The sequence below is a fragment of the Prionailurus bengalensis genome, chromosome F2 (assembly GCF_016509475.1).
Source record: "Prionailurus bengalensis isolate Pbe53 chromosome F2, Fcat_Pben_1.1_paternal_pri, whole genome shotgun sequence".
NCBI classification, from domain to species: Eukaryota; Metazoa; Chordata; class Mammalia; order Carnivora; family Felidae; genus Prionailurus; species Prionailurus bengalensis.
The window spans coordinates 78,822,680-78,834,009 of NC_057353.1; the positions used below are offsets into that span (position 1 = coordinate 78,822,680).

The window sequence follows — 11,330 nt, forward strand, 5'->3', positions numbered from 1 at the left end:
GGACTATCCCTTGAGGCTGAGTACCCGTCCAGGGTCAGGTGGCTAACACATGTCAGAACCAGGGAAACCAACCGGGCTGGTCTGTCCAGGACTGGGGGTGGGCGTTCCCAGCAGGCAAAATGTGCAGTTTTCAAACCAGAACAGTCAGTCCCAGGAAAAAGGAGACTAGATGGGTCAGGGTAACCCTGAACTGGAAGGCCACCATCGGACCAGGAGTTCTAAATGCGACTTGCACAAGGCTATGGTTATTTGTTTTTAAACGGAAAAGGCGTCATTCCATTATCGAAGATTCCTGGTATTTTTTTTTCTTCTATATGTGCTTTGAGAAATATTGGCCGCAGGCTCACTGAGTGCCAGGAAATGTTCTAAGTGTTTGGTGCAGCTGTAAACAGGGCGAAGTCCCTGCAACCGCGGAGCTCACCATCTTACAGAGGAGAGAGTCAATAAGAAAAGCAAACAAATACATCTGTAATAATAACGCCAACGCTTATGCAGGGATGAATGCTATGGAGAAAAACACAGCAAGTTCCGTGGCTGGAGACTAGAGGCAGCTGTTTGGCCGCGGTGGTCCAGGAAGACCCCTAAAAGGAAAGTCTTAGACGAGGGTTTGAAGGAGCCATGGAAATGTCAGATGGAGATCTGTCCTAGCCAGCAATGTGGGAACACGGTTGAGAAGCCCTGAAGGCACGAGGAAGCTATCGAGTGTGCACTTGTGTTTTGTGTTTTATTTTTGCAAGGGCAGTGGGAGACAGAGCTGGTGATAAAAGGACATCTTCATCTCCTCATTCTATACACCTCCCTTGGGTGATCACTTCGACTCCCATGCTCTCAATTAGCGTCCATGCGCTGATGTTTCCCCAAGTCTATATTCAGCCAAGAACTCTATTGAGTTTGCCTGATATCTCTAATTGCCGAAAATGTACATAGATGTCCTCAGAGACCTAAAAGTCTATTAATTCAAAACAGAATTCATCATTTCCCCCTCAAGATCTGTTATTTCGCCTGCGTCCCCAGGCCAGCGGACAGCAACAAGGCCATTCCATCAGACCAGGTCAGAAGACTGAGTGTCATCCCTGATGCCTCTCCACTGTTAGACACCGTATCCCGGGTGGTCCCATACTTCCTAACATTCTACTGCCTTAATATCTCTCCAGTTTGTTCTCTCTTCCTCCTATTACCTTAACGTTGGCTGCAGCCATCATTGCCTCCATACACCCTGGATTTCCTGCCATCACTTCCCACCAAGTTTCTATGCTTCCCATCTTATGCCCCTCCAATGCACTCTCTATACCGTAGCCTGAATCCAAAATGCCCATGGGTACCTGTCTTCCCAGGATAAATCCTTTCACTGCTGAACAAAGCTGGAGGCATCACGCTTCCTGATTTCAAATTATATGACGAAGCTGTTGTAATCAAAACAATATGGTACTGACATAAAAACAGACACACGTGCCCATGGAACAGAGTAGAGAGCCCAGAAATAAACCCACACATATATGTTTAACTTATCTTTCACAAGGGTGTCAAGAAGGCACAGTGAGGAAAGAATAGTCTCTTCAATCAATAGTGTTCATGAAACTTGATATTCGCGTGAAAAGAGTAAAACTGAACCTTCATCTTACACTATGCACAAAAAGCAAAATGGATTGGACTTGCACATACACCCGGAACCGAAAAACTCCTAAAACAATAAATAGGGAAACAGCTCTGGACACCGGTCTTGGCAATGAGTTTTTTGGATATGATACTAAAAGTGCAGGCAACCAAAGCAAAAATAAACAAGTGGGATTACATCAAATTAACAGTCATCTGCATCACAAAGGAAACAGTCCACAGAATGGAAAGGCAACCTACAGAAAGGGAGGGTATAGATCTGATAGATGGCTAATATCCAAAATATATATGGGACTCATACAACTCAATAGCAAAAAATACCCAAATAACCCAATCATGGGGCACTGGCTGGCTCAGTCAGTTCAGCATCTGGCTCTTGATTTTAGCTCAGGTCATGATCTCATGGTTCATGAGTTCTGGCCCCACATCAGGCTCTGGGCTGTCAGTTGAGGATTCTCCCTTTCTCCCTCTCTCTCTGTCCTTCTCTCTCTTTCTCTATCTCAAAATAAATAAAAATAAACTTAAAAAAACAAAGAACCCAATAAAAAAAATAGGCAGGGGCGCCTGGGTGGCTCAGTCAGTTAAGCATCCGACTTTGGCTCAGGTCATGATCTCACAGTTCGTGGGTTTGAGTCCCGCGTTGGGCTCTGTGCTGACAGCTCAGAGCCTGGAGCCTGTTTCAGATTCTGTGTCTCCCTCTCTCTCTGACCCTCCCCTGTTCACACGCTGTCTCTGTCTCAAGAATAAATAAACATTAAAAAAAAATAGGCAAAGGACTTGAATCAATGTATTTTCAAAGAAGGTCCATTTGTATGTCTTCTCGACTGTCTTCAGGGGATACATGAAAAAGTGTCCAACATCACTCATCATCAGGGAAATGCAAGTCAAAACTATAATGAGATATCACTTCACACCTGTTAAAATGACTATTTAAAAAAAAATTAAGGTAAGAGTTTGATGAAGAGGTAAAGAAACAGGAACTTTGGAGCACTGTTGGTGGGAAAGTAAATTGGTATAGTCATTATGGAAAACAGCATGAAGGCTTCTCAAAAGATTAAAAATGGAATCACCCTCAGCAATCTCACTTCTCACTATATGCCCAAAGGAATTTAAATCAGGATCTCTAAGATATACCTACACTCACCATAGCATTATTCAGAGTAGCCAAGATACGGAAACAAACTAAATGTCCATCGGTGTCTACATAAGTAAAGGATAAATGGTCTATACATAAAATGGTCTATTACTCAGTCTTAAAAAAAAAAAATAAGGAAGTCCTGCTATTTGTGACAATATGAATAGACCTGACATCATGCCATGTGAAATAAACCAGGCACAGAAAGACAAATACTATCTGATCTCACTTAAGTGTAGAATCTAAAACAGTCAAACTCACAGAAGCAGAGGGTAGAACGGCGGTTATCAGAGGCTGGGGCTGGTCGAGGCGTACAAAGTGTCAGTTATGCAAGATAAACAAGATTTGGAGATCCAATGCACAGCACAGTGACGACAGCTAACCGTACTGTACTGTCTACTTGAAATTTGCTAAGTGGTCTCATCACGTCTGATTTTAATTTTACAAAGAGCCTTCTAGTTGCCACGTACAGAGTAGACGGGTGGGGGGGGTCAGTTCAGAGCCTGGTGTATTAGTCCAGGTGAGTGATGAAGGGCTGGAACCAGAGTGGTTGCTGTGGGGATAGAAAGAAAGCCCTTAGCGTCACCATGAGCCCTCCCTCCCCTTGACCTGCACCAACGGTCGAAAGTGGTCCACTGATATCTCTTTGACAAATGATACGTATGTTCATTTATCTGATGCTTCTCCCTCTTTCCCTCCTCAGCGTTCCTTCTTTCACTACTTTCTGTCCATCATGCAGACAGGAAGAGTCATCCCAACTCTCACTGCCTGAATTCAGTCATGTTTTATCTGCCAAGTGTCCTAAGATGCCACCATATTTCTCAGCTGACCCATCTTCTAGAATCCAACCTCTACTCTGCAGCTAGAGGGAGAGCGTTCTGCCCAACTCCAAACCTTTCCATGGCTCTGCGGACCTTAAGTTTAGAGCATAAGCTCCTTAATGCGGCTCCTAAAACTCTCAGAGATGTAGCCCCTCACTACCTCCCCAGCCTCAAGGGACACCATTCCATTCCTTATGTTCCAGTCCTGCGCATCTGTTTCATTTCTTTGTTACCTCTTGCTTCCAGGGATTTCCAGGTCACTTCCTCCTTCTGATGGCCCTTCCCTCCAGTCTCCGCTGGGCTACATGGGGCAGATCCCTGGCTCGTTCGCAGTTGGCCCTCAGGGCCTGGCATGCCGAGTGGCACGCAGCATTCTACTGATTCAGATCTCCTGTACTGGGCACCCCACAGCGCCTGTCCATCCACACCAGAGGTGGAAAGCCACAGGAAAGGGTGGTGGCCCATGGCATCAGTTTCCTTTGTGGTGCCAGAATCTCCCTCAGGAATCACTCCTGAGGTGGGTGCAACTACCTAGAAGTGATTCATGTCTGAGCACAAACATTTCATGCTGCTGAGTACCCAGAGCCTGGGAAGCTCAGCAAATATTAGAGATGTCTACAAATCTCCTCCAGCTCGCCCAGTAAGATCGGGCTTTATCCATACAGTTTCTTGTATTTTGAATGAAGGTGATCTTTCAGCGTGGACTGAGAAGCAGAGCATCTTGCCTGGGGCTGGATAAGAACTGGGCTGGGACAAAGATGGGTGGCATGCACGTCCTAAGTCCCAGGGTCCTCTTGAGGGACACTGGCCTTCTAGACTGGGGAGAATTCTAAAAGAAGGGAAATATGGTGGTTATGGTGAATTAAAATGTAGAGTCTGGACAGGTGATGAGTCTTGACCAAAAGGACAGCCAAGAGCCACAGATGTGGCTTTGGTGAAGAGAAACGTAGACTAGGATATGGAAACACTGAAAAAGCAGAGCCAGATGGAGCCATGGAAATCATCCAGTCCATTTACAGATGAAGAAACTGAGGCCCAGAAACTGAGGTGAGGCACAGAGCGACGGTCCATATGCCGTTAGTATCAGAGCTAGAACGAGGGCTCAGTCTGCAAATCTAAATCTTTAGCTTATTCTATTCCCCCATGGTATCTTGCATGAAAAACACAGCTCTGGGTATATTAGTATTCTCTCTCTCTCTCTCTCTCTCTCTCTCTCTCTCTCTCCCTCCCTCTCTCCTTCCCTTTCTCTCTCTGTAAGAAAGGTAGGCAAAATACAAGGAGGAAATGCATCAGGGGCATTTCAAAAACTTCTGAAACCTTCTATGATTGGCAATTATATCTATCATTTGAAAATTACAGATATCATGGCACTTCCCTTACTGTACATCTTCCCGATCCATCTTGAAAGGTAGCCGTTATTATAATGCTATGCAGATATGGCAAAGGGCTGATGGGGACAAAACGACTTACTGAAGGTCACACAGAGCTCACAAGTGGAAGAGCCAGAATTTCCAGCCCATCTCGTCTGGTGCTATGTAATCAGACATAGAGATTTTGCTCATTTCCCAGAACAACAACAACAACAAAATTTAAGGAAGATAAATAATGTATTGAGTATAGTATTTTATAGTTTATGAACTGCTTTTACCGCACACCTATCCATTCACTCCAAACTCTCAGCATCCCTGTTAGATGGGTAATATCATCCTCAATTTGCAAGTGAGGAAACTGAGGCATGAGGAGATCAAGTGTCCTATGTCTGGGTCCCTTACAACCGGATTCAAATCTAGCCTTTCTTGATCCAGTCTATGTCCCTTTCCATAATACTAGAAATCAAGGAAAGAAATTGAAAGGAGACAAATACATTTTGAGTTTGTTTTCAGCAAATGTTATATGAAGGCCATTCAACAGTAGATTACAGTTATTCTAAAGTACCCACTTGAAAAAAAAAATGAGCATTTTAAGGCAAAATATGTGTTTCTGTTCTCCTTCACTGTGCTTCAGTGGGCTGACCCTAATAATGCACAACAACCCAGCAAGCATCCTTCAGGCTTGCTGCACATACTGAGACGGGGAGAATGTGGCCGGGGCAGCCCTGGTGCAAGCCTCTTCCTGGGCATGTGGTCATGTTGAAGATAAGGCTCCTTCACTTACTCAACTGCTCACCGGGGCAGTTGTATGCCAGGTGCTGGGGCCCCAACCATGGTAGAATAAGGCAAGGTTCCCACCCTCAGGAAGCATGAACTCTAGAGACGGCAGACATATGGGCAAGCAATGACCATGTGACACAGCACAGGCTGACAGAGAGCAGGCCCAAAGTGCCGTGGGGGCGCAGAGAAGAGAGCAGGAAGGCTTCCCATCAGGAGGGGCATTGGAATTGGGTCGCAGAGGGAAGACGAAGTGGGAAATGGTCGTTCCAGGCAGAGAGGCCAGCGTGACCAAAAGGAGGGGTTTAAAAGAGCAGACAATGGTAGAAGGCAGTCCTGGCTCCTTCCAGAAAATTATGGTTCCCTCACCAATGACGTCAAGCAGAAAGCGTTCAGTCAAATTGGACAAACATTCGGTAAATATGTGCCATTATGGAGCAGAGCTGTGTGAAGGTTAAATCTTGCCCACGAGGAGCTCTGCCCAACGTATCCATCCAACCGGCGTTTAAATGAGTCCCTATTATGTGCAAATCCCTGTTGACACTGTGGGAACGCTTCGTCCAACTCTGGGGTGAGCAGACCTCGGTGTTCCCAAACGAGCGTACTGCACTGGATGGCAAAGCTCTTGACTTTCAACATCTGTAAACAGGGATCACATGCTGTGCTGACCCTGATAAGACCCTCTTTGTATCTCCCTGAGCGTATCCTGGACCACACTACAGCATTTCAACTGTGAGTCACTGACCAATATTTCTGCCCCCATTTCACGTTTAATGATTTGCTGATCTGAACAAGGGAGTTTCTTCGGAAGATGATGACGATCCTTTTTATTTGCACGGCGTGTTAGGTTTCGAAAAGCCTTTCTCCACCCATCCCTTCCATCACCCCACCCAATGGTCACAAGAGCCTGGCAAGGTGCAAGAATTTAGTATTCCCATTCTATAGATGAGAGAGAGGAGCACCTCAAGGTCACACAGCGAGTGTATGGTGGAAAGAGAGCTCAAAACCATGTCTTCTGACTCCAGATCTTGTCCTCTTTTCTCTACACCTTACCATCTGCCTGGAATACAATAAAACCATCCTCATTACGACATGAATCCCAGCTGAAATGCTGGTCAAATCACATCCCCTCGGGCAACATAACTACAGCATAAATTAAAAGCCCAATTAAAGAACATGGCCTTTTAACTGGGACTTACCACTGTCCCCTGAGGCTAGGATAAAAAGAGAAAGCCCTACAAAAGTCAGTGGCTGTCCATCCTGGAAATTACCCAGAGACCCACTTACCCATATGCAAGAGCCTGTAGATCCAAATTATTCACCTAACTTTATCTCCCTTCTCTATGTTCTTCTGGGGTCCTGGCCCCCACGGAACGGGGCCTGGAATCTTTGCCCAAACCTCTGCCCCTCTCTCTAGCCCGCACATGTGGTTAACAGTCCCTCCCTCCATGTGGACAGGTGCTTCTCAGCTCTGGCACATCTCTTAATAGCAGGAGCATCAGAACCTGAAGAAAAACCAATGCTTCCCTAGTTCAAACAGAGAACTGAAGCGAAATTCTGTCTCCAAGTGGGATAGTCTGCCAATGGCTAGAGCCCTGGGTGGCCAGGGGGACAAAGAGTGTTATTATCCTCGATGTCAGCTTTGTTTTGCTGACAATAGTGGGGGTGGGTGGAGGTGGGGGATAGAAATGAGGTGAGGAGGCAGGGAGGGGGCATTTTGATTGCTCACTTATAATTTTCTATCTAGTCCCCCCCCCACCCCCAACAGTCAAAGGCAATAACATGATGAACTCCAGGGACACCCCTGGGTCCCGAAACAATAATAGTTACTACTTCCCTTGTCCAAATGTCCCCTCCGGTTGCTGGGCTTGAAGGCGACTTTACAGATCAGGAGCTGGTGTGCGCTCTGGTCCCTTTCCATGTCATAGCCGAGCTGCAGTGCCCCCCCCCACCCCCCACACCCCTGTCCCCAGCCAAGCCACAGGGAGAAGAGGTCTCTGGGTCAGCCCGGATCACAGAGCATCGCTACCACTGCCCGCTTCACCCCAACACGGGCTTCTCCCGAACCTGCCCCGGGGGCGGGGGGGGGGGGGGGGTAGAGGGGGGGCGGTTCACGGGCTCAGAGGACCTGCCTGCACCAGGGTCTGGATGTGCTCCCTCAGCCTCCGTGTGGGACTTCCGCGGGGACCCCCTCACTGACCCAGCGGATCTCCCCGCCTGTCACCCCACATCTCCCCTCCTGCCCTCTCAGACCTGCCCAGATGTGCCTGGAGACCAGAGGACGGTCCGACCGAGGGGGAGACCGAAGGAGACAAACCACATTTCGCGGCGGAATCCCTGTTAAGTAACAGAAAGCCATCCAACTAGCGACCACGCTTCCAGAAACGTCACTGCCACCGAGGAGAGAGTTTGCAGCCGCCGACCCCGAGCGCGCTCACCTACCTGTCTCCCGCTGCAGGGCTCCCCTCGGCTCCGGGCCGCGCCGGCTCGCTCCCTGCCGGCTCTCCGCAGCGGCGGTGGGCGCTCCGCGGGGTCCGGGCGGCCGCGAGCTGGGTCTCCGGTGCCCGCGGCGAGGCTGCCTGGAGGAGGAGCGAGCGCTGCTGCCCGCGCCGCCGCCGCGGTGCTGATGCGGTTGCTATGGTTATGGAACTCCGCAGCTGCCCCCTCGCGGCGCAACAGCTGCCCGGCCGCGGCCCTCCGGGCAGCCCCGGGAGCCGGCCCGGGCGGCGAGGCTGGGCACCGGGCCGGGGCCGGCCGCCACCACTGCGGAGGAGGACGCGGCGCGGCTGCGCTGGCGCCCGGCGGCTCGGCTCTCCGCGGCGCCCGCGCTCCCGCCCCGCCCCCGCCCGCTCGCCCCCGACCCCGCGCCCCGCCCCCGCCCGCTCGCCCCCGACCCCGCGCCCCGCCCCGGGCCCGTGCGCGCGAGCCGGCGCCGGGCTCGCCGCCCGCCGGCCTGTGGGGGGCGCCCGCCTCGCCGCCCGCCCCCGCCGCCCGCGGGCCCGAGCATGCTCAGTGAGCGCTCGGGAGGCGCCCTCCCGCGTGGCCGGGCCCTTCCCGGAACCCCCGGGGAGGGGGGGGGGATCGCCCGTTCCACGGGGAGGAGCGGCCCCGGGGGAGCGGCCCGGGAGGGGCTAGAGCCCCGAACGAGCTCTGCCTCCCACCCCCCCCCCCAGGTCAGCGGGGCCATCGACCCACCGACGAGCCCAGGGGTGCTGCCCACCTGCGCCCTGCTGGCCGTCGGGGGTTCAGACCTCCGTGAGACGTGGCCCCCGGGGCCGGAGGAGGAGGAGTGGCAGGAGGAGGTTTGGACCAGCTGCCATGTACCGAGCACCCCTCGCCAGGTGCTGCACACCCGGAGGCCCCCAGTTCTCGCCCGCCCTGTTAGGAAGGGCTCGTGGCCCTCGCGTTGTACACAGGAGGCACCGGCCCCCGACGGGGGGACAGGGCGCAGTCCCGCAGAGTGGGCTGCGCCGGCTCACGTCCCAGCAGGGACCACAGCTTGTAAACCCAGCAGCCGCGGTGACTCGCGGCTCCTCCCGTTGCGGGTTGGAGGGCGGTAATGCCTGCAAGACGGGACAAAATGCCTGCGAGAAGGGACAAGAGGAAGCAGGGGAAAGTGAAGTCTGGGGACGCTCCGTCCAGAAGGAGAGGACCCGAGCGTGCGAAGGCCTGGAGGCAAGCCAGCCGGCACCGGTTTTTATCCACACTCGCGATCCAGGACGGCGGGAGCAGAGCTGGCCAGGGGAGGTTCAGGGCTGCACGTCAGGGGCCTTGAGAGCCAAGTGAGGGGGCTGGAATTCGACCCTGATGACCACAGGGAGCCATTGAAGGAGCTTAAGCAGGAGAAAGGCTGGGTCCCCAATTTGGGAAAGTCACCCTTGGTTGAAGAGCATGCGGTGAGGGTGAGGTGGGTATCACCGAGAGAGGGCCCTGCCGCCCTGGCCAGAGGCCAGAGGGCCTTCTGTCTACCTTGCGTGTCCTTCCCGCAGCACCCACCCGAGCCTTGGACAACATATGTGCTCAGTAAACATTTGCCGTATGGCAAATAAATGAATATTTATCTCTCTCCAAGGAGAATATGGATTCTTTTCTCTCAGGATTTTTTTGCCTTTAAAATGTGATCAAAATAATGTGCCATTTATTTTGCCATAAACATTGCATTGTTATGCAGCCTTATTTTTGAATGTGAGTACAAGTCCCCAGCGTTTCGCTCTGCATTTGCTGGTCCCCAGCAGCGCAGATATGCCTGCAGCACAAGGTTGGCTTGTAGCCTGATGTGTTTCAATTGCCCCAATAGAAGATCTCCAGGATATATTATTATTACACGAAAAAGCAAAGTGTGGAACAGTGTTTGGAATAAGAAAACTCTTGGGAAAGAAGCGGGGGGGCGGGGGGACACAAATGCATATTTGAATTTGCTTGTTTGGGCATAAAAATACGTCAGAAGAGGGGGCCTGGGTGGCTCAGTCCGTTAAGTGTCCGACTTCGGCTCAGGTCATGATCTCGTGGTTCACGAGTTCGAGCCCCGCGTGGGGCTCTGTGCTGACAGCTCGGAGCCTGGAGCCTGCTTCCGATTCTGTGTCTCCCTCTCTCTGACCCTCCCCCCATTCATGCTCTGTCTCTCTCTGTCTCAGAAATAAATAAACGTTAAAAAAAAAAAAACGTCAGAAGGTTATGTAAGAAACGTGTAAAGTAGACCTTATTAGCTGTGGGGCTGGGGTGGGTGGAGAACCCCGCGGACAAAGTCTGGGCGAGAGAAAGACTTTCAATTGCGCCTTTATGAAACTTAAATTTTTGAACCAAAAATAAATTACACACATGCATGATGTGTTACCATCTGTATCTAGAAGCTTAATGAACCTGGAGAGGACTTCAGATGCAGTGTGCAACATGTCCCAAACGGATGTGGCCCCAGGCCCACCCCTCCCACTGCCCCAATTCCTATTGGGCACAATAGTATGATGACTTATTACCATTACGCCTGGCTCTTCAGTCCTGCTATGCTCATGGACTGGAGGTGAGGAGAGAGGAGGGCACAGAGACAGGATATGAGGTCTCCAGAAGCCCACGGTCACCAGTGCCAGGACTAGGGCACTGTAAAGATGTTCGCTATGTGTCAGGCCCCAGGGTCTTCCCCACGATGACAGTGATGGTGGCCATGGGCCATGGTGGCCAACATGACACCCATCAATTGTCTAGCTGGAGTGATGCCCTCTGGACCCAGAGAGTCCCTCACCACTGCCCCCCTCATGGACAAGCTCCGTGCAATGCCTCACTCCAAACTGGTACAATCTCAGACCCACAGTGTGAGGCTCTCGGCAACTAGGGGGCCACTGGAGGTTTGGAAGGGAAATCCCCATGGCGAGCCCAGGAAATAGCCCTCCACTGCCGTCCCCCTCCCTCTCAGGGAACGACCCACTAGCCAGAAACGAGCCAGAAACTCAACGTCATCCTGGGCTCCCTGGTCCCCTGTCTCATTCTCTCTACCCACCTCATCTCCCACACATCTAATTAAATACCAACTTCTGTCAATTCCGCCACGTAAATAGCTCTCAGAGTCATCTATAACAGGACTCTGGGACAGTTTTGTGTTTGTTTTTTTTAAATCTTCTT

At 51.2% G+C, this 11,330-nt stretch overlaps 1 protein-coding gene across 3 annotated transcripts in view; it reads right to left on the reverse strand.

Moving 5' to 3' along the window:
• FAM135B (family with sequence similarity 135 member B) overlaps positions 1-8,448 on the reverse strand; it is a 283,395-nt gene extending 274,947 nt beyond the window's left edge. Inside the window, exon 1 of one of the 3 annotated variants that reach the window (XM_043601841.1) lies at positions 8,160-8,448. The gene's annotated coding sequence lies outside the window, so the exon portion shown is untranslated. The remainder of the gene's footprint in view (positions 1-8,159) is intronic. The other 2 variants (XM_043601840.1, XM_043601839.1) reach the window with 2 other exon arrangements.
• Positions 8,449-11,330: the final 2,882 nt, after the last annotated feature.